Here is a 21,885-nt window from a genome sequence, read left to right on the forward strand (position 1 = left end):
CTTCTGTGGAAATCTCCCCAATTATAGTGAAATCAAGACACTTAGAGGTTTGTTTCCTCTTCATCAACAGCTGGTTATGCAGAAATTTTATTAAAAAAATTAAAAATCTATGTATGCAATAGCAAATACCTTTAATATCCAGATGACTTATTGTTTCCTTTTAAATTACATTTTAGGCAGCTTAACAGTCCATCTATGCCCACCAGTGGTCATTGTCTCTCTAAATACCCAATCAGAGATTCAGGAGAAAAATGTAATATATGTTTTTTAAAATTCACAGATACCTGATTGGGCATTAGTAAATCAGCCCCACAAGATCTATCAATGAATGCCTAACGTATGTGTAATTCTGAGCTAAGGTAAACAGCCAGTCTTCTGTAACTTCGAATGAAGTTCATCTTACTTCTCTATAGTAATACGACACTTAATTAATGCCCAGGGTTCCTGTATATTCTATGTACCAATCCAAAAACTGTGAGGTTGTAGGCTCTCCATCATTAGTATTATCTTCATCCTGTGATAGTACCATGGCCAACTGTCACATTCTATTAGGTACATCTTCCTAATGAATATAGTCAGTGTGTATAACTAATAAAAGTACAGACCACTGAAAACAGTCAGTATGGGCAATGCAGCTCAGCAACCTCTTTCTGCAAGACCTGTACTGTATCTAGCTTATGTAGCTGTATGTTGCTTATTATTACAAAATCTTCCACCGGATCATTGTCCAAACACTAATGATAGTGGGAGATGTAGTTGTACAGGAACTAAACTGCAGTAAGTTGCCCTTCAATGGTCTGTGTGAAGCATATCCAGCACTATCCAGCTAGAGTTTCACAAATGATCTAATTATTCACAGAATAAAATGTGTGGTATAAATTAGCAAACAGTGGACATACTGGACATGGAAGTTAATGAACAATCCTTTCAAGTATGGATTTGGCTGAAATTGATATGGTTTTATCTGTTACACTAAAAACATTATTCATATAATTATTATGTAGGATTTATATAGCGCCAACAGTTTGCACATCGATCTACTAAATAAAGGGAGACTGTACAGTTACAATACAATATAATATTGGAGGGTTACATAGTTACATAGTATTTGAGGTTGAATAAAGACATTAGTCCATCAAGTCCAACCTATTAGGAGTACCCGTACCCCTGTATATTACGGTCCCTTAAGAAATCGTCCAAAAGTATGGGTTAGGGGGCCCTGCTCATGAGAGCTTGCAATCTAAAAGATGAATTGGATTTTTAGATATTTGTTTCTTTTCGCATACTTTTTAAAGGATAACTTCAGGCAAAACAAAAGTAATAAAGATATCAAGTATATAGTTATTCACTGGGGGTGATTTACTAACCTAAACACACGCACGCACTAGGTGCGTGTGATTTTTACACAGCCCAATATCATTAATAAACAGGTTATACAGTATTGGGCTTAGCACAGAGCCCTGGGGCACATCCACTTGGCTTCCTCTATCCAGGTCTCTACTCACTCTACTGTGATCTTAAGAGTTTATTTTGAGGGATTCTCTACGTCAGCGTTTTTTAACCACTGTGCCGCGGCACACTAGTGTGCCGTGAGATATTTTCGGGTGTGAGGTGATCCCAGCTTGTAAGGTTCATAGCCACAACCTACAAATTGTGGATACAGAAGGTGTACTTATTCACCAACAACACCACAAGGATAAAGAGATAGTGGTAACACTGCTAACCGTATCAGCATATACATCAATGTGTACGTACCTTGCTGTCTCAGACTAATAGGATGTGTTTAGAAACATCAGAACCTCATCTATTGGTAACCATAAAGGGCTGGAGATGCCTGTATATATTCTAAAAGATCTGATCACCACTATGAGACAGTCTCAGTGAAGGGTGCTATACTGTATGTACTTCACGGATTTTAACATCATGCATCCTTAGACTGTCTTGTACTCCCCCTCCTAGTCCAGTTGACTTACTAGCCTTAACATCACACTAACAGGACACAGGGAGGTGTAGAGGCTGAATGTGACAGTTTGCCCACTATGCCACCCAACACCTAGAACCAATGCCTTAAAGAATGGGGCAAATTGTCACCATACCCTGCTAGCACTGCAGGGTAGGTGCAGCCTATGTTGGCTATGCAGATATCCTGCCCTGCACATACTGAATCTAGTAATGTACTCTTTGCTGTTTTGCTCAGTCCTACAGATCCCAGGAGAGCACCAGAACCAGAACAAGGGGAGATACCTGAACCAACATATCATTTCAGTCCCATTGTAACGTTAATCTTTTATAATGAAGCCAATGACAGTATTTAGTGAATAAGTAACAGCAAAGTAGAGTGACACACAATGGCACTGAAATGGTTAAAATTAAAAGAAAAAAGAGATACACTCGTCAACGCCTGTGTGCCAACTTAATCAGAAGTTTCCATCACCCAGTCTTGCTCTTTTGTGCTTTTCCATGGCATTAATTGTGCATTAGCAAAAATCATTCACTTTTAAGAGCCTTGCTTATTTTTTTCGCCCTGCGGCTCCAATGCCTTGAAAGCAATGCCTGCAGGGCATGTGAATTATGTATCTAAAAAACCCTGCTGCCGGGGCAATACTGGCCCCCACCTTCTGAAAATTTATACTGCCATGTCTCCCCCTTTTTGGGAAGGCATCAATCAATGCGGGCCGGATATGTTTGTTATAAAATTCAGACGAGAAGAGCTGCTTTTACCAGCACATATTCATTACGTGCCAAAAACATATTCGGTCTTCTGCAAGGCAGATCAAAGTTTCTAGCCTTTATTTCTACCAGAAAGATGTATGGCCTTATTTCATTATATACAGTATTTCAAAAGATAGAACGATAATGGCTAAACGTGGACAATACCCCTAGTATGTTTTTTGCAAGTGCTACAAGTAGGTGTAAACTAATAAATAAGAAAAAGGAATACTGTATGCATGGGTTGCATTTATTTAGTAATAAAGTATAATTACGTTTTTTCAAATGTTTCCATTTTATGAACAACAAACTTGACAATTTTATGATTTGCCAAAAATGTTTTCTGCCTGTAAATGTGTAGCTTTAATATCTTATGTTAATGACGTTGGCATGGAAATATTTCATTAAAAGTATAACTATATATGGACACTAAAGATGTTTTTGATTGGCCAGAAGGCGTTAAGCTTTAATCGGTGTGCCAAAGAAGTTGACGTTTTATTACTTATTTTGTTTTTTTTTCCCTGGCTCATATAAATTCTTCATTTTAGGTTATTGCTAAGTTTGAGTGTTACTTAGATATATTGATTTTTGTGAATTAACATATTATTAATTTTAACTCCCTATGTGAGTCACTCAGTTTATATTATAATTCTGATGTAAAAGGTGATTACATCCTGGTTTATAAAAAGTCATCCGAAGTGACAAAGAATCATAAGGTTCTGGTTGCACACTGTTTGTCAACTAGTAGATACTCTAGGGAAACATGGGTCTGCTATGAGTATGCAATGGATAGCTAATGTTTGTTCATCTTACACAGTAGTCCAAAGCCACATGAAAGAGAACTGAAGGGGGTAATTAATACTCTCTGCTGGCCCCAAACAAACAGCAAGTCCTGGGATGGGACACATGCAAAGCTACTGGGATCCCAGACTAATGTAATATAAGAACAGATTTTACCTGGCCACCTATAAATCTCAGGTGAAATTAGGTGTGTACCAGGAAAATGTAATGTTTGCAAAGATCTCTGTCTTCCCCAAATGAACATGTGTATACGTAGAGAAATTTGAATTTAGACATAAACATGTTCAGTACCATGTAAACTTTGCTTCTGTTATTTTTATTCCCAGTATACATTACCCAGGAGACTATGTGCCATGGAATGTCTGTTCAGTCTAATACCCATATATGATAACAGCCCTTATTACTGAGGTGATATAGGAATTAGAACACCAACCACAAATACAGTCTATTGCAATTCTTGTGTACATACAAAGTAGGTAATCAAATATCTCTGCTGGCTTAGGTTGGACATATATGATCTCTACAAAAACTGTACCCAGCTGGATCATCACTTACAACATTTTGGGTGAGGGTCATATCAAGAGAACATTTTTTGTGTGAGTAGGGATCAATCATTCCCTTCTTCATGGAGAAAAATGAATAAGAGATTCACTGGGAGTGCACCTCTTAGTTATAAAAGACAGTGGTGAGTTCAAGTAGCCAAGTGATAGGTTTAAGGACATGCAGATGTCTCACTACCTGTTATGCTCATTAGATATCTGTTCATCTATAGCGTTACTTCGGTAGCAATTGTACATTCATAAACAGGTTTATAGCACAAATCCAGCCTAGTTAGGAGCATTATCCATTCAACTGCATACCATTGCTTTAAAATTATTATCACTCATCAGTGAAAAATATGGAAGATGGCTTCTATGAATTGAGTATAATATTGGAGCTATACAAAACTATCATTAAATTTGACTTAAGGTTACAAAAATTCCAACCTGACCTATTATCTGTTACTCTTCCCCATTGGGTAAAGATCTCTTGCCACTACCACCATACCAGTAACAATATGTAATGTATTTAGTATCTTATTAACAATAGCCAATTATACAATTAACGACAACCCCAACAGTCGTGAAAAACATCTACTATCATCTGAAATCCTTAGCCGCCATTACAACCAATTTCTTGGTGTATGGTTACAACTATAGGTTTCCATTGGAAGTAAACTGACCAAAGTGCAATGGCATTTAATGTTTTATCCTGAATGCTAAAAAAAACAAGGGCCGTCAGACACTACTGTGAGCTAAAAACTACAAGCATGTAACACTTGACATACAAAAATTGTTAAATCATTGATATACATGTTGCACAGAATCCAAACTCATTCAGCTTCTTGATGAATTTCTTCTAAAAGGCAAACATACAAAAGGCAGAATACAGTACGTGTTGTGAGATACTATGTTCGTTTTAACAAATGCTTGCAAAACCTTACCATGCTGATTTTTAAAGAAAAGGTTAACAAAGCACATTCCTTCTCAGCAGCAGAACCAGGATTAAGTCTTATGGTCACGCACAGACCTGATGCGCTGGGAATTGTGGGTACGTCCTGATAGAGCCCTCTGACTTTTAGTTCCTATGTAAATGTGTATATGCACACCCGTGTATACATTATATATATGCCTGCTCCCTTAATGTGCACACTTCTCCATTGTGCCAAAGAACAGCCTAAGGGCAAATTCTCCTAAACATTAATGGTTTTTGACTGCTCCCTGGCAACCCCGGGCTCCTGCAACCTGGGTGGATGTGATTGTGTGAGCCTGAAGAGCAGGCTGCTGCTTCTTTAGCTGTTTGTGGGACACAGATGGAGAGAGGCTATTACAGAACCAAGCCGGGAGAGCTCTGGGATCTAAGGTGTAGAGCTGCAGCCTCTGGCACATCTTAGAAGACTAAAGCATGCATGTGAGTCTGAGTGCATGTCGGTGAACCACTGAGGGGAATGGCTGTGTGATATAATAAAGCTATATCACTTCTATGTTAAAGGAGGAGCAAAGAATCATGGGAGCTGTTGTCCATAGGTACCAAATCAGATATATTTGATCTCTTACATGCCCCATTAAATGGCAGCTGTGACTGCTATGTACAAATGTCTTGCTTTTCTTTCTGGTTTAGTCCATCAAAAAACAATGTTCTGTTTTGCTCCAGAGTGACAATTATTTACATAAAAACCCATATATTTTATTTAGTTTATTCTAGACTCTGAATAAATACATAAAATAAAACATAGCAATAACCCCTGAAAAAGCATCTTAGATAAGTGGGAAAATGTCTTCAACATTACAAAACAAGTCCAGTAAATGAAACTATTACTAGAACCTAACAATACATCCATAACATCCTAATTTACATTTTCATTGCGTCCATAATTAAAATATATATCGTTTCGTAGAGTGGTGGACAGCAGTGCACAAGCCTGCCTTGTGCACCGGGTCCCCGCAACTATACCTGACTCAAGCAGTATACAAAATATATAATGGAATGTTAAAATCAAACGAACTTTCGATGGACATTCGTCAAGTGTCTGATAGCAATATCGGGAGGTAAAGAAAGATCCAAGTTTGTTTGGAATGTATGGCCAGCTTAAGAAAAGCACAATTAGGCTTCTTGTATTTTAGAGTGGGAAAATACAGCAAGGTATTTGATTGGTCACTGAGACAAACAGCTTTATATTTGCTCCATTTCTAAAAACTCATCTGCAAAGTACTCTAATTGGATTGATAAAGCTAGTTGGATGACCAGTGCAACATCTTGAAGAAAAATACAGCAAGTCCAGTTGCCTTGATTTATTTTTTACAGATGTACCATGACCTGGATGAATGAGAACCTTCACAGACTCTAAGAGTTGTAGTACTCATATATGGGTATGATATGAATTCTTTGTATGCAATCATACAGCAATATGACTGGTATGGACTGGAAAATTGTCAGCAATGCATGTTGCTGTCATTATTATTGCTGCAATCCTGGTGAGCTTGCCTGATATGAACGATCTACAATTAAGAAATTGTGACATTACCAGAGTTTATCTTGTATTGATAACTTAAAGCGTATCTAAACTCAAAAGCAAAAATGTAATAAATTGCAGCTTTTCTTTTTTTCCCCCCTTCATTGCCACCTGGTGTTCCAGGAAGTAAGTCTTTGTTTAGCAGACCAAACTGTCCAGAGGTGATAGACAAAGGGTTGAGACACCCCATTTACCTTTATCCCAAAGGGTAAAAACATATAGCCGTTGATGTAAATGTTTAAAAAGAGTTCAGATTTAATTTGTTAGCCAAGTTCATCTAAATCTCACCTTCTCCAAGGGTGGCTCCATTGCTCTTCCAAAGAGGTAACTTACTGTCCAGATCACAAGGTGAAAATAAAGGGGTCTATTCACGAAGCTGCCGAGTGAATGACCAATCTAAAGTGAAGTGAGCCGAACACTGTTCGGCTATTCACTTCAGGCTGGTACGGCTAATTTCAGCCGTACATCGGCTTGCTTCGTGTGGCTTTGGGTCAGCCGAACATGCTCAGCATGTTCGGCCGACCCGAAGTGCAGAAGGAGTTCGACTCAGCCGATCCAACATCTGGATCGGCTGAGCCGAACCTCCGGCAGGCTACTCACTGCTGTTCGGGCTATTCTTAAAGATCCCGAACAGCAGTGAGTGAATAGCCGAATGCCGCCGAGCGGCATTCGGCTCGGCTGTTCTGCTCGGTCCCTCAGAGGTACCGAGCAGAACAGAAAAACAGTGAAAAAAGTTAAAAAAGTAAAAAGCAAACGATTGTGCGGAGCTAGCAGTGACAGCTAGCTCCGCCCAATAGTTTCCTATTGTCCGGCGGCTCTGCTGCTGTAAAAAAAAAGAAAAAAAAACTCTCCCGGGAGCATTGTAGCATTGTACCCACCCTCTGCTGATGGACCTGATGGGGAACTGCAGCAGAGGGCGGGTACAATGCTAGTTTACTATTGGCTATTGCAAATTGAAATAGCCAATAGTAATGTCCCAATGCTTTTCAATGGGAAAAATTTTTTTTTTTTTTCTATTCTGACATGCTCGTGTCAGAATAAAGAAAGAAAGACACAGCACTGTTTCTCTCCTTGGCGGCCGGGAGCAGGAGACTCCCGGGGCGCCAGGGAGAGTTTGCTGTTTGGAGATCAGTGTCCCTGGTTAGCAGTTAACCAGGGACGCTGATCTCTCTGAAAGTGGCCAGAGCCAGCCGTAAGATCACGGCTTGCTCCGCCCAGCTGTCAGAAGCAGGCCGAGCTTTGGCTTTCAGCACGGCTCAGCCGAGCTGATGCATATGCGTTCGGCTCGGCTGAGCCGCTCGGCCATGATCGGGAGCTGTACGAGCTATTGTGAATAGCCCGTGCAGCACACCTTTGGTTCTACTGAACCGAAGGGATCCTGGGGCCGAAGCTAGCCGAAGGATCAGCCGCAGCTACGGCCAGATCCTTCGGCAGCTTCGTGAATAGACCCTAAAGAAATTAAAGCTTAAAAAAAAAACCTAATGCATCCACCACATGTAAGGATTGGTAAACTGCAATTTATAATATGTTCACTTTTTTGGTTTAGATAAGTGTTTTGAGTTACCTTGATGCACAGACGAGTCAATCATACCCTCTGAAATGTAGAAACCACTTCAGGTCAAGTTAATCACTAATCCATAGCAGACTGGTCGTAATTTTATTTTTTAAGCCCTCTTTCCATATTAAAACACTTTGCATTAGATCAAACCAAAACATCTAAAACCAAAACCAATATCCACAAGAGATATTTATTTCAGTAGAGGTGTAATCTAGGAAGTAAGACAGAATCTAATATTTAAAGGGTGACATATCTCCCTGTTGGAATGAATACAATGCACTCCATATACATATGGGTGATACATAGAGTCCAGGGCTGGGTGAACATGTTGTTGCGTGCATCCACTGACACATCGGGAGGGGAGGGGCAGACTCTCCTAATCCTGCCACAACTACTGAAAGGAGATTGGGGTGTAGCACCTTCTAAGAAAAGCTCTGTAAACAAAGCATTGTGATGTAAGGATCCAGTCACTTTTGTATTTCCCTGTGCAGGCCCTACCTATTAAAAATTATTCATTCTGAGTAGAAATTAAGCCATTACAAAACCACTCAACACTCTCACATGTGCTGATCAATGCACACTGTGACATCATTTTTTACTGCTCTGTTTCTTTGCAGCACTGTCCATACTATGGATTTATAAAGGAACTTCTTAATTTGTTTCTCCTTGCAGCTTATCAGACATGGGCAGTCATATTTGCAGTATGCTCCCTTCCTCTCCAGTGCATATGACATTTTATGATTGTGTATTATTGGACTGTGGATTATTGGACATTGGCAGACATACTAGAAGTGTCATCCGTCCTATTGCCAAACATTCCAACATTACAAGCATAAAATGTTCCTACAGTGAGACTTCAGTAAATGAGAGCACCAGCCGATAGGTCTGATGTCTTCAATGTGGTGGTGGGGGATCTGTACCCCTTAACACTGGTGTTTTAACAGGCAATGTAACATTCCAATTAATCTCAAAGATAATTGTCAACTTCTTCTGTCTCAGAACAAGTATTTCTTCCCCCATTGTATATCTTATGCTCTAAATTGTATCCATGATTTATTTTCTTCCTTGGAATCTCTAATGCACTTTGCCTTTGATAGTACAATTTCATCTTTCTGTTCTGCATTAAAGAGGGCTGTATTCAAGCAAACAGGATTTTAAACTATACATATTATAGTGCACATTTTTATGTTCTGTGTCTGTTATATATATACATATTTATATATATATAGTGTCTGACAGTTTTTGCCGACCACACATTTGGGCAAATATTTCTTCAAATACAAGACCTGAGAATAGTTTTTTTTCCCATTCAGGTGACTACTTTTTTTTCTATGGATTCTTGTCTGTCCAATGGATGAAGTTTTTCCAGCATGTTGGATGATTCTATGACTGATATTAAAGTGCATCTAAACCCAAGAAAAAATATGTAATATTTTGCAGCTGAGCACTCTTTTACGGGTGGTGGCTGCATTTGTCTAATTTTTTTAGGCTTCTCACTTTTACTTTCACCAAGTCGTCTTGAAAAGAATATACTTCCGGTTTTAGGATGACCACAATCACTTGCTGTACTGCTTCTATGGAGAGGCAGAGATGTCATCCAAGGATAGGGCTATGGAACAGCTCCCCCTCTCCGTAACATTGAGTGGAGGTGTTCTGTAGTCCTCAGAGATTGCTGGGAACAATGTAACTGATAAGAGTGCAGCACAGGCAGAGATGTTCAGCTCTCAGAATTTATGGCAAGGTCAACAGGTAGTTTGTGCGCCTATTGAAGCTGTATAACAAAACACTTTCAATGTTATGTTTAACAGACCAAAAGGGAGCAAATGAGAGACGTTTTTATAGTTAGGGTTTGCATATACTTAACTTTTTGTACCTCTAGCCATCCACAGAGGGAACTGATCATTGAACAGTCCTCCCTTCATATGACATACATTTCCTCAATCCAACTGCTGTCCACATCCAGCAGAATGTTGGGAGAAAATGTCTAATTTATTCTCGCAACTACTATTTTTATGTCTTTTTAACCATATACTATTACACTGGTGGTGTTTTGCTTGAGTCTTTGTGAAATAGGCCAAACATTTGCCCTGACACTGGTCAGCAGTTGACCTGATAACCAGAATGTAGAGATAAATTAAACAATAGAGAGGAAGAGCAGGCTAGTATTTATTCACTCTGTATGCAGACCCTGCTGTGCTAAACAGGCAGGACATGTTCAGGGGAAATGTGCCTGTGATTTGCCGCTGACCAGGACAGCAGTGAACACATGACCCAGAGAAGTTTACATGCAACATTTACTAACTGTGTGGGTTTTGTGACACTGGAGAGGAAGGGGTGACCACTGTACCACATTCACACTCAAAAGAGCACTGCAAGAAGAAAAAAACAGCTTTTCCAAAGCTTACACCGATTTCAAACACCCAACCCCCCAGGGGGAAAAAACGAAAAAGAGGATTGGGGGAGAGAAGAGAGAAGAAAAGGGTTTTATTCTGCTTTTTGTCCCAGACTTTTCAGGCGGCATAAGAAGCATTTAGCACATTCATTCCCCAAATGGGTCGGGAGCTGGAAGCTGCAGGAGGCTGCTCCTTTGTTAACTCACAGCTATTTACACGGACTATCTAGTGAAGGGACCCCATGTTTTGCACTGAAAAGGTCTCCATTCAAACTGTGTAAGAGGGAACAGCAGTAGAGGTAGAAAGGCCCCACACCAACCTGAAATTATCATTGGCACACACTGACCTAACAATATTAGGGCCTCACACTGAACAAAACGTAACACACCCCCATACCACCCCAAAATCAAAAAGGTTCACGGATAAATCATACCTCTTCCAGAGCGTACCAAAACATTTATCCTTTGCTGTGGCTGGCTTAACATTAGCCCAACCTTATGTACTGGAAATCATGAATTCTTTCCAATATCAATGCTATATGTTACTAATGTCCATAACACAAGTGCTCCTATCCTCAACAACAAAAAGACTCCTGAAATAATAAAATATATAGAACCACTCAAAACTAATATAGCTTCACAAATGTTTAATCTACTATTAACTGTATACGAGCATTGCTAGGGATAAGAATCACCGACATTTACTACTCACTGTCAATACTCTCAATCTATACACTGTATTCTATTTTAGAAGCATACTTTAAGCTATCATAAGTGCTAACAAAAGTATTCAACTGAAATTGTATTTTAATTTTTTTGATATGTGCAAACTTGTAGTTAATTGCCTTGTTACTTCTTTAAAGTGACAAGCAATTTGACTATTCTTTTTCTCAGTACAATGACTTTACCTGGTTTTCTAATTAACCCCATTATTATGCTTTATAGCTTTATCATAGCACTGAAATATTTCATTAAAAAGACAATATGATGTATAATTTGATATTCATAATGTCTCATACTTACCTCTCTTTCACACTGGTAAATAAGCTCGTTTTGATTTTATATGGTATTAAAAAAATACAAATTTATGAAACTAAAATTCGAGACACTAGCGCATGCAACAGAGATGGATAATGATAAGGGAGCTAAAATCTGGGTTATACTTGCTAAATGATAAAGATAAGTGTCACGTATGGACACTGAGCCCAACTGAGCAGTCTTATTGCCCATATTGTACGAATTAAGATGTCATGATACTCTCCTAAGTGCTTGTTTTCCCATGACAATCTCGTTCTTTGTAATTCAAAAACAAAAACACGAAATGTTTATTTTTCTACAAATCAGATTACTGGCGCATTTGGGTTAACAAGATTAGTGGAAATACTCAATTAATTAACTATGTTACTGCACTTGACCCTTAACAGAAGTAAAAAGTCCCCATTTTAGGCTGGTAGTATCACACACACAAAAAAAACACTTTTTTAAATCTTTTTTTCTTTCTTTTACTAAAGCCATGCTTGGTTGTGACAGAGATGACTGATTTGTAAAGTATCAAAATTAAAATTTTAGAGGAAAATGGAAAAGAATGAATCACCTGGCCAACTCAGGGCAATAGAGGAGATACGGCTCAACATTTCTGGGATGCAAATTAATTTGGGCACTGAGTATACATCTGCAGTCAACGATGTGTCCTGGAGATTTGATTTTATTAATTGATATGAAGCCAAAATATTCTGCTGAGTTGTATGCATAACACTGAACCATTCACATAAGGAAATGTACAGTCTGACACATACAACAATTAATTTAGTAAAAAATGATTCATCCACAAATATATTTCATTTTTGGATGCAGAAACCCATGCGTCTGAAGAAAAGCCATTCTAACACGGAGACAATATACAAGGACCAGATAATGTTTAATTGATTAGGGGACCCAAGGACCCCAAGCCCAAAGGCCAGACTACAGACCATTTTTGTAAGCAGTATTTTGTATTCCCATTGTATAAGTGTTTTCTGCCTTCCCCTGGGTTAACTCCGGTTTGGGGTTCTAAAGGTTGCAATGCTTTTAGTTTATTTTTTGTCTTTTGGATGAGTTTGGTGGGCCATTGTCCCTTTTAAAGCTAGCTATGTCACAATGTAAGTTTAAAATGGTAGGATGACATAGCTGTTATGTTTCATTAGCACAACTGTAATGCCCACCAACACCTCCTAAAAGGCACTATATGAATCTTTAGAAACATAGTAATCTCATAAAGGAAAGACTTGTTCATTGCATACTTAGACGACCAATAGGAATTCTTATATTGCATGTGAACTGCTTACTTAGGCTTGTGCCATATAGACAAATGTTATCAGTTCAGTTTTCTGCCATTTTAAGCATGGTTGCTCTTTTTTTTTGTTACACTCATACTCCAGTACCATACCAATGCCATATCTCAAGTCATATGCACGCTTTAGCAATAAAACTCGTTAAGGGATATGATTGACAATAATAATAAAACAAGGTAGTTTGTCATTATATTGTGGGTGTATTCAGCTCACATACGTAATACATATCAGCAAAACACAATGTAATAAACTGCTAATCAGAAAGGGTTACTGTGTGGATTATAAATATCATGTGTTTGGAAGACAGATGGGGAGGAATGAAGGAGCTGCGCATGTTTTTTCTCTTTGGCTGGCAAAGTTGATGCACAAGAGGACCAGATATGTGAATTTAACATGACACCATCTTGCGCAGTGCTAATTTGAAAGCCGCACATTGCAGACCTGTCCACACCATCAAAATCCATAGAAAAAAGATTGTAGACTGCCAGCTTTGTTCACCCGCATAGATCACTGCATGTTCACAATATCAGGACACAGCAAGTAGCTGCCCATCCATGGTCCAATTAGACCTACTGTATATACCTAGAATCTGCACATGTATGGCCAGCAAATGACTTCCTTGCCCAATCTTTAGCCACTCAGTATTGCATCTGCTCTTTTATATATCCAGTGTGTGACTATTTCTTTTCAGGGTTGTCCAACAACCAAATAATTTAGATTTTGACATGAATGTAATTTCTTTTGTAATCTGTTTTTTAGTTAAAGTGGAAATTCAGCCAAATTGTTATTTTTGTTTTAGTTTGAGTTGTGAAGGGTTAGAGCCTCTGTCAGATTTGTATTGCTGCCTATGTCACTGCTTGGGGGATTTCACCACCTGTCACCAATAACAGAAGACAAGGGCAAATTTCCTGGTAGTAAATACCTGACAGATGCTCTAAAGTGCTGCACTGTTTTGTTTTGCTTTTTTTTTTGCTATCTGTTTTATGTGTTGTGGATGAGTAGGAATCTCCCTAAAAAAGACACAGATAGCAATAAAGCCTGGCAGAGGTTCTAACTATTAAACCACTAAAGAAAACCAAAACATTGTATAATAATATGCACAACTACCTCCTGCAATAGACCTTACATATTAATGATCTCTAACCTGGAGTTTTTTCTACTACAACAACCAACCAGTTTCAGACTTCCGGGGCAGGTTTAATGCTGATTGATGGCTATGAGAAGTACCTTTAGTTCTTAGCAAGAGCACATTAACACATAAGGACCAATTGGCTTAGTTGTCTAGGCTATAATACAAGTTTAATTTGCCATTACACTAGTTAATTTTAGCCATTTGAGTCTTACATTCAGCTCTGATTGCTAAAAAATAATCCCTGTTATGGCCAATTATTGTTACAGCTTTAGTTGTCTCATGTGGCATGCGTCACGTGCAAATCTGATTGGTTGGTATGATTTGTCTGAAACACATTTTCAGTTAGAAAAAACTATGATACCTGTGAATAGGTGTAAAACTGACACTTTAAAGTATATTTCCACTTTTGCAGAAAAATTTGAGAAAACCCCCACTATGTGTTCCCTTCACTCAACATACCTAAAAAAAATTAAAAAAACTAAATTTCTTACCATTTAGATGTGAGTCTGTCCTCCCGACGAAGGGGGATAAAGTGGGTTTCCTCTCATTAACATACAATGCTTTTCAATCTTTTTGTTGTTAGGACAGACTGAATGTTCAAATCTAGTTTACAACTAATAACAGACATCTCAACTCTTCTGGATGTTCCGAGAGTCTCCCACTATTAGATAGCGGCTCCCGGACCGGACACCCGGGAGAGAAACATTTTCTCTCGGAAAGGTTTACTTTGCTCGATCTAGCAGAGTAAACCTTTCTGTGCTGTCTGTTTTTTTGTGTTTTTTTTTCTGGTATCGGGGGCCGCCGGCCGCCGTCAGAATAGACCCTAAGAAAAACGGCATAGGAACTAATAGCTAGATTGATATTGGCTATTTCAATGTGCAATAGCCAATAGCAGATTAGCTACTGCACCCGCCCACTGCTGCTGTCAATCAGCAGAGGTGGACCTGAAGTTCTCCGTCATGTCCACCTCTGCTGACTGACAGCTGCAGAGGGCGGGTGCAATAGCTAATCTGATATTGGCTATTGCACATTGAAATAGCCAATAGCAATCTAGCTATTAGTTCCTATGCCTTCTTTTTTTTTTTTCTTCTGGCGGCAGATAGCAAAGGAAGCATTAGCTTCTTTGCTATCTGCCATCATTTCAGGGGGGTGCTCTCTTCCTTGTTGTTGCACCTCCCCCCCTCCCAGAGAAGGTGGGGGGGGTTGACAGAGGGCACCTCCCTGAAATAAGAAGGGCACCTCCCTGAAATGACTTATTTCAGGTTGTGATCGCTGTAAAAAAAATCAGCCAACCCAGTACAGACAGGGTTAATAATTGTAAATTCCTTAACATTACATAGAAGGGGAAGCTAAGTAAGATTTTTATGCAAAGTAAAATGCAAGTAGAACAGTAAGCATTTTTACATTTAATAGTTCTGCTATGTGAGCGGGGACATGTAACAAAGATACAATAGGCGTTATTCCAAACTAGCTACAAAAGTGGAAATACACTTTAAGCTGCTGTATGTGCCCAGTGGTTCTGGCTATTGAATGCAGAGACCTGCTTGCTGGAACAGGTGCACACAGCAGAGGAACTTCTGAGAACAAGTGCAAAGTGTTAGTGATCTGTGAACCTTTATTAAAAAGGTGGAATGTGTCAACAGATCACCCATGACATCCAGCAAAAATATGAAAAAGCTGGCAGGGCCAGGGAGCAGCAAAGTGAACAACTGTAAAAAAAAATAGGCAAGAAAAGTCACTTCATTATACTAGGGAGCTGGAAGAACTCCAAACAAATATGCTGAAGGGTGAAAATGTCATAAAGGGCATTCTGCCCTTTGAGGTGTTTTATTAAAATTATTACAACCATTTGGATCTGCTAAACAAATGTCTACAATATGAAATTACAAAATACAGGATACTGGTAATACTATAAGCACAGGCAAATAAAAATGATTTTATAGTCCAAGCTATAAGATTGATAAACTTTAACTGCATAGATTATATGTATCCTATTATTGTGATATCACAAAAAAAATCGGACATGGTAGATTAGCCTTCTATAACCAGTTGATTTATTGAACCACATGGCTGAAAGTGAAGGTATTGACTGAAGTCACAGTGAAAATAAGAGTGTTGTATGATAGAGCTTCATGATAGGAGGAACAGGATGTCTATAGCAACTAATCAGACTTCAGCGCTCACTTTGTATACCTGTGCTAAAGGTGATAACAGCTGAAATCTGATTGGTTGTCAGTATTTTGCACCATGCCAGCTACAGACATAAGGAATTGCAAAAGGTTTCAACAGAGGTATTTTAAGGGCTGTGGCTGTACAATACAGGGGTGAAGATTATTTGCTCCAGGACCCCTCCCTGTAGACTGCTCCATATAATGTCAGCAACAACTTATCTTTGAGACATCTCTGCAGCTCTCGGCAATAAAACCCTTTAATGGGACGCTAATTTTTCATTTTTAGTGACCTCTCAGTGCAGCATTATGCACAGTTATCACTCAGATTCTATTAAGCAGAGACTAATGTCCATCTAGGTCCCAGCTCTCAGATTCAACTCTGCTTGCTCTGCACAACGCACAATCCCCAGCTTCTGATAATGTTCTGCACTGGTCCCCTGTGAGGCATTGCTGCTAACGCCGGCTCACGACCATTCAACCTCATATACACACACGAGACCTTAAAGAGGCAGCAGCTCTAAGCATTTAAAATATAAGAATCCATTCACTGTCAGTGCATGTTGCAGCTAGCTGTGGAGTAAATGCAGTTATGACTAACAATACAGCCATTACATAAAAGTAAACAAGATGCTAAAATCAATGATATCGTTCAATTTGCTGTGACGCTCTTTTAATCAAACATAGGTACCTTGTACAATGTGGCCAGAGTTTGCCATTTTCTCTTTCTCTCAGAAAACATTAGGAGCTTAATGCACAGAAAGAGGAGAATACTGGGGGGGATACTCACAGCAACCCAATGTCATTATTTTATTCAGGGCTTATGTTTGATTTGGTTGCTGTGGACTCCTTTTTACCTTTACCTTTTAGCTACCAAGGGCCATTATCTTTACAAGCAATAGTCATCCACATGCATCATTTTAAATCTGACATAATTTTTAAAGAAAGACACATCCATTAGGGGAAAACCTCAGCATTCCGCTGTGAAAAAATTAAAACCCAACCTGGCTCAATTTTATGACCTCGGGGAAAGTTTGTGCTGCTTGTTATGGACCTCATGTATGAAAACTGCAGGAAAAGCAAAGTCTTGCCCATGGCAGCTGGTCAGAGAAACTATGTTTCTAACCTGGCGGATTAAGTGCTAGCTCTCAGAAACACTATCTCCATGGGGTATGTATACTTACATGGGTTTTAAGCTAGCCACACACTTATGGATTTTCTCTTTTCTCAGCCTGAACAAAAGAAAATCCCTCGATTCCCCCATCCACGCTAAACAGTGTGGATGGAGGAATCTCATCACCTGCGGCTGCCTGAATACTTTACAGTAATGCAGCTGATAGGATGCAGGATGCAGTCACTGTTTGGCCAAGAAATTTCCACCCGGCTCAGCTGATTTCTGAATTGACTTTTGTTGAGTCGTGGTGTTGGCAGGGCCAGCACCATTTGATATTCAAGCCGTGTAAAGCTAGCTTTAGTCTAGACACTTCCTCTCTGTTTAAAAACATACTTGTGGGTCCACTCAAACTGGTCCCAGTGTACGTAGGTGTCTGTATGACTGTGTCAGGGATATTAAACTCTGAGCTCCTAACCAGGCAGGGACGAGTGTGGACAATTCAGTGGTCACTGCTTGCAGAATTTTTTGGCCCATATAAATGAATATAGCAATAACCACTATTGTCCGATTGGTTGTTTTGGGCAACCCCTCCACTTTACTTCCTCATGACAATGAACATCTCCTGTACCACTGGCCACTACTATTATAATACATCTGTGCCTCCCTCTTCCCACCATTCTCAGGTCCGAACATGCTACTTCACAATGAGGCACTAATACTTCAGCCTAATAGTCAGATTTGTACTCTCTAAAAAAAACTTTTTTTTTACTGGTGGCTTTTATGCTTGATCCTTTCTTAAAGACGACGGGCCTGTTTGGGACACAGCCTGCGGCAAAAGAACTCAAACCCTCCTGAATAGAGCATTTTGTTATCAGCATTATCAAAGAATGCGGCTAGAACAACTGGCAGTGCAATCAGCGCAGCATCGCTGGCTACAGTTACCTCATTACATTGCTATTTAAAGGGATTTTTGACAAATGACTGGTTTCTGGTTTTTAGTAGGCTTTTTCCAGAGGTCAGAGAGCTTGTTTAACCCTTTCCCACCTGAAATATGGAGCCTAGCAAAGTCCTAAAGTTCTAAGGAGTGTTGCTGGCAGCTACATGATGGATTCTCATGTGTGCACTGGCACTGGCTAGTACAGGAATGTGCAGTTTCATCTCTTAAATCACTTACAGTCTTTCACACAGGCTCTATTTGTTGGGGGAAATAGCAATGTGCATATTGCAGCATCCCGTAACAACCAAAAAATATATTATACTTGCATGATTACTCTTACATGATAAACTATTGAGGCTAAAATCGCAGCAGGTTAACACAAGACTCACATTAAATAATAAGACAAGCATGATTCACATTAAACCTTTCATTGCGAAAGGAACCTGTGCTGAGAAGGTTATGTGCACTGCTATTGATAACCTCTCATGGGGTATTTTAGTTGCTTGTCTGTCATCTTAATGACATGTCTGTCATCCTAATCCAGTGGCTTCAGTGAGTTGCTCATCAAGAATAGATACGCAGATCAGGAATTACGACTTTAAACTTACTTAGAGAAAAACCTGTCCTGAAAAAAACATGAAGGCTGCCCTTGCTGACTTCTCATTATGCAGAGCGGGGTTAGCATAATAGCCAGGAATGTAGCATTTTCAGAAGCAGGTCAGCAATGATGGCCTCCATGTTTCTGTTAGGAAAGGTTCACTTTACACTAGTTCTGAGAATGTGGCTCAGGGGATAGGTAGCAATGTAAACTAGTTTTCTAACAAATATAGAGTTTGAATTGAGAGAATCTTGACATCAATTATGCCAAAAGACTTAAGGGTCTATTCACAAAAGGGTGAAGACTTTGGAGAAGGCAGGAGAAGTGAACAATCTAGGCAAAATTAGCAGAACTGGAAAGTGAGCTGAATTGGAGAATTTTTCCAAATCAGCTATTTTGGCCTAGATTGGCCTAGATTGTTCACTTCTCCTGCCTTCTCCAAACTCTTTACCCTTTTGTGAATAGACCCTTTAGTTATAGTGCACTGCAATAAAATGACAGTAAGGATTCATATATTTTCAAATTGAAATACAAACAACAAAAGCAAAAATCTCCCTTGTCTGTATGAAATGTGGCGCTTGGACTGGCGCTTTTATAAACTCCTGGAGTTCTGCTTTATTTTAGTGCAGGAGATATACTAACCCCAGCCTCAGACTATCATACACAGTTAAAGGAGAACTATGGGTTCAGGGCTTTTCTCCATAGTTCTCCTAAGGGTAACAGGAGGACACAAACTAGCATCCTTCCGTCACCCAAAGCTCAGCATACCAGGAGCTACAACTCGCGGTATACTGAGACGCCGCAGCCTGGACGGATCCTGACATTACTGTCTGGATCCACCCAGCTGCGTGACAGATGGTTCTGCCTATCTAGCGGCAGAGCCAGCTGTACCCCTCCCCCATCCGTTCCGTCAGTCAGCGCTGGAGGATCAGACAGGGGAGGGGGGGAATGCCTGCAGGGAGCCGTGAGTGACAGTCACGGCTCTCTGCAGGGACAGGGTCGAGAAGTGAGCGAGCGACAGTATGTGTTCGCACACTTCGCGATCTATTGAGCCGACCTGTGACAGTTTCATTGTCACAGGTCAGCTAGAACTATGAGGCTGAGTGATTTTCACTTGCCTCATAGTTCTCCTTTAAAGGCCAACTCTAGTCAACAAAGTTTTCTAGTTTTCAAAAGAGTTGAAGACTTTTATGTAAAGTTTTGTCACCCCATTGTGGAGATTTTTAATTGCTTCCAGTCCCTTTAAAACCCATGACAGAAATGGAACTTCTAACCCTTCCCCACTCTACTAAGAATATGTTTTTCTTCTTATTTATGTACCCGTTGAAGAAATTACCTGACTGACCGGAACTGACTGTCCCTAATGGGGACATAGGTGGCAATAAAAACCTAATAGAGGTTATAACCCTTCATCACTCTAGCCAAAATCACTGGAACTGGGCATTAATGGGGTCATGTTGCTCATGTCACATAAAGTGTACCGACCCAACTGGAATTCACTTTGCTTTGAACCATCTGTGGCTCCTGGACCACATCTAAACACATCTTGTAGGTCCATTTATTTTTATTGTCACAGGTACAGCAAATTGCTTTCTGAAGCCACAGATCTATTTGATGTAATTGCAAATCCACAGTGCCAGTGTTTACAAGGCCTAAGGTTTGTAGTCCTCCATGTTCCATAAAGGCCTGTGTATATTTGTTTTCTTTCTTTTATAAGTCAAAGTGAATGCGAAAGCAGCTTGGAGCAACACAGAAGAACCTCAAAAGCATCACAAATACAAGCTAATTATGCCTGTTTGTGTACATCTCTAGATGACATGAAACCAACTCTTACCCACGTGTCCACTGGTGGTATAGGATGTCTCAGACAAAGTTATCTAGCTTCCTGCTGACTATCCTCTACAGGCCTACACCAAAAACTGACCTAGGTCTTAATGTCTCCACTAAACATAAAGTTTTTTTTCTTGGGAAATGCTACTCAGGAAACCCTTCCATTGTTCACTTTGTAGAACAGTCTTGGATAGCTTTGATTATACACCATATAGGGAATGTTTGGCTGCCATGATATAAACAGTATAATTTTACACCTCTTTTACAGCAAACAGACATTTCCTGGGAAGTTTTTGTCTATTACAACAAAGAACAAACTATCTACACTAACTCTAAATCCAAAGCAAGTCTATTCTATAGTTAGATTGTATGTATTGCCTGTGTGGAGGCGAGTGAAAAATAATGAATACATCCATTTCAAATTAAACTGTGCCATGGTCTCAGAAACCACAATACACTAAAGTTCTTCTATGTTATGTTCAATGTGCAAGCTAATTTTTCAGTTCAACAAATATTTACGCCTTAGTCTTTCTATGCCCACAAAACAATATTTATATGTATTGGTAACAAAAGCTGAAAGGTGTTCAACCTAAAGAAATTTCCATCAATTTGCAAAATGATTTATACAAGGACCTGAGACCTTAATTGTCTCTGGAAATGGGAAATCGGGGGGTCCTTACAACATCATAGGCTGAACTCACAGAACTAGCACTATCAGGATAAAGATTCTTATTCTGAGAAAAATGACAGTTATTTTCACATGAGCTTATGAGATTTTTAGTTTATAGTCACATGGCTGAGAACAATTCCTTATCCTGGCATTATAGATTAGTTAATTGAGGGTTGTGTCTTTGCACATGCATATATGAACTAAAAAACGCCTTCCAGGATCAGTAAAAAATCATTAGCGTTAGGAGCAACAAATAACTGCATCTATACAGCATTTTGTGTCTTGCTGAAGGATGAAGAAATTCACTTTTATATGCACACCAAGTTTTTATACATATAGGCTCCAAACCCTTGTACTTAAGGCATGTCTACACTACCATCTAGACATTCATTAGTGCCAAGTGCTGTAAAATAATTTTCAGGCCAGTAGCAATAATGTATAAGGACAGGAAGCAAATATTTTATTTTGGTTACTGCTTAGCCAATATAAATTCAAATAACTGATATCAGCAGCAGCCCATCACTGAAAGTAATTTACCTTTACAGCTATGTCATGTGATCCTAACGTTAGTTATTAGTTACTTGTGCTCTTGTT

General features: G+C 39.4%; 1 protein-coding gene across 4 annotated transcripts in view; it reads right to left on the reverse strand.

The window, feature by feature from the left end:
- The window catches only part of MEIS2 (Meis homeobox 2), a 142,899-nt gene that overhangs the window by 71,787 nt on the left and 49,227 nt on the right, over window positions 1-21,885 (reverse strand). The gene's annotated exons all lie outside the window — the stretch shown is intronic.

Source organism: Nanorana parkeri, unplaced genomic scaffold (assembly GCF_000935625.1).
Source record: "Nanorana parkeri isolate BGI_ZX_2015 unplaced genomic scaffold, ASM93562v1 scaffold602, whole genome shotgun sequence".
NCBI classification, from domain to species: Eukaryota; Metazoa; Chordata; class Amphibia; order Anura; family Dicroglossidae; genus Nanorana; species Nanorana parkeri.